The sequence below is a fragment of the Larimichthys crocea genome, chromosome XXII (assembly GCF_000972845.2).
Source record: "Larimichthys crocea isolate SSNF chromosome XXII, L_crocea_2.0, whole genome shotgun sequence".
Classification (NCBI taxonomy): domain Eukaryota; kingdom Metazoa; phylum Chordata; class Actinopteri; family Sciaenidae; genus Larimichthys; species Larimichthys crocea.
The window spans coordinates 9,689,692-9,692,282 of NC_040032.1; positions in this window are offsets into that span (position 1 = coordinate 9,689,692).

Consider the following 2,591-nt stretch of genomic DNA (forward strand, 5'->3'; position numbering starts at 1 on the left):
TTCAATATGTTGGAAAATAGTTGCAGAAAACACGTGAAAAGACTTTGAACAATGTATCACTGAAATGTGGAGTTAGAGGTTCAAACTGTTTTCAGTCCAAGATTTTTGTGGGCGGTCCTTAAAGGGTGGCTCGATGACACGTTGAGGCCACCCTGAGCAGAGAGATAGAGATGAATTCATCTCAGCTCAGAGATTTCATAAACTTGTCGATATTTTTAATCATTCAAATTTGGCTGGGAGCTTAATGACACTTTCTTCTTTGGTCTGACAAACTCCGAACACGTTTTTTATTCTGACTTTACACTTTAAACACTCGGATAAGACGTCGTCATCAGCTCAGCTCAGAAATTCTGGACTCGCCAAGTTTATTTACATTTTATTAAACCAGAGAGAAATCTGCCAGGCTGAGCTCGTCTTCCAGCTCGCAGATGAGACAATGCCGTATTGTTTTCCAGCTGAGCGAGCCAGCACGTAAAAAAAAGAAATTCAGTGGCTTTCCCCTTCAACTTGACGCTTAACTTTTTGTTTTTTTTTGCACTGGTCTGATTTTTTTTATTTTATTTTCTCAAACTTGAACGCCTCTGAGCTCAGAATTGTCCATTCCATTGGACTCCCTTGTGAAGGGGGTAAGTGGCCTTAGGTTGCAACAAAAAACAAAACAAAAAAACAAAAAGTAAGGGCAGTTTTTATTTTCTAATTCCATTTTCGTATTAATGTGCTCTGGTGACAAAATAAAAGTGTTGATAATATGTAAAGCATAGATTAATGTGCAATTAATTTATACATTATTAATGCTTTTTTTTTTCTTGATATGTTATTTTCATGGATACGTAAATAAATAAAAAAAAGTCACGATTCCTTTTGTTTTATTTGATGGTGTGTGTGTGTGTGTGTGTGTGTGATGACAGCTGCTTCCTCACACTTTGTTCCAGCATTAAACACATTACATAAAAAGCTTCCAGTGAGTCGAGTCGAGAGAGGTTTGATTTGTTCCGGTAATGAAACAGAAATAACAGAAAGAGTGCCACCTCCGATTCAGGGAGCTTCTCTCTGCCCGTGAGCTGTAAAGTCAGATAGAGAGGAAGCTCTTCGACAGCTGATGGAAGGCGTTTGAGATTTAACAGAAAGTGAGAGATTGTCCCGTCGGTGAACTCACCTACCGAGAGACACACTAAGCAGAAATGCCAGTGGCACTCCATGCTTACTGTGCCGGCACAAACTGACAGTCATAGGAGAGTCCTCGTTTATTAACAAGAACGTCGTTAAAGGTTCAGCTCTGCTGATATTCTATATTTCATGGACTCCAGCATGCCGACAGTGTTTCCTACTAACGAGTATTGTGTGTGTCTCGAAGCTTGATGTATGTGTCCCTCTGTTAAAAACATTGAATTATGGACGAATAGTATCCGCATTAAAGCAACATTGTGGAAGTTTTCTACCATAAAATAACAGATTTTAAATCATCAAGTATGAAAGTACTAAAACATTTTTAAGTAGAAAATGTTTTCTGGTTTTCCCTCTGATGTCCTCCGGCTGCTCCGCCTCAACTCTCTGTGATTTACAGAGTTTATGATGGACAGTGAAGTAAACTGCTGACAGCTGTAGCTGCTGTTAGCTCATGTTAGCTCAGTCTGCTAGCTGCTGTTAGCTCATGTTAGCTCAGTCTGTTAGCTGCTGTTTGCTAATGTAAACTCAGTTTGTTAGCTGCTGTTAGCTCATGTTAGCTGCTGTTAGCTAATGTTAGCTCAGTTTGTTAGCTGCTGTTAGCTCATGTTAGCTGCTGTTAGCTAATGTTAGCTCAGATTTGTTAGCTGCCGTTAGCTAATGTTAGCTCGGACTGTGAGCTCAGGGTTCAGGAGTTTTAGTATTTTAGAGGTTTTCAGGTCCAGGACGCGGTGGAATGTTGACTGAACAGAGCCGGTGTTGTGACAGAACCGGAGCTGAAGACACATCTGTCCATATCTACCACAGTGTGGCGCCCAGGGCGCAACTGTGGCCAGGACCGGCGCTGCCAGTGTGCCACTGAATCTTTGTGCAGGTGCTGATTGACCAACAGGTGATGATTGACCAACAGGTGCTGATTGACGAACAGGTGATGGGAATCCAGGTGATCAGGGTGTGGCCTATTTAAGATCCTGTGCAGGTTTGTTTCCCCTGTGCTTCTGTTTGTGTCTGTGTCGTCTTGTGATCGAGCGTTTGCTCACGAACTTACAGATTTGTGTCACTACAGTCACCTGTACAGGTTGATGCCTTAGCTTGGACTCCTTTAATCTCACGCAGCAGAAAGAAAATCTAATCCTACTTTTGTTTAGCCACCAAACTAAAGATCGCTCCCCTTTAAGTGTGAAGGAGCAACTATGGTGGCAACCAGAACTCCTTTGTCTGTCGAAGGCTGCTGCAGAATCATAGTGTTTCTTTTTTTTAGGGGATTATACACTTAAAATAAACATGCACAGTACGTATTCTGCCCTAAATCTTGCACATTGCCCCTAAAATGCCTCAAATCTTTAGTTTGGTGGCTTCAGACTGAATATTTCTTTGGAGTGGAATGGATGACCTCTCCAAACATTTCCAATACGCTGCTCAGTGAG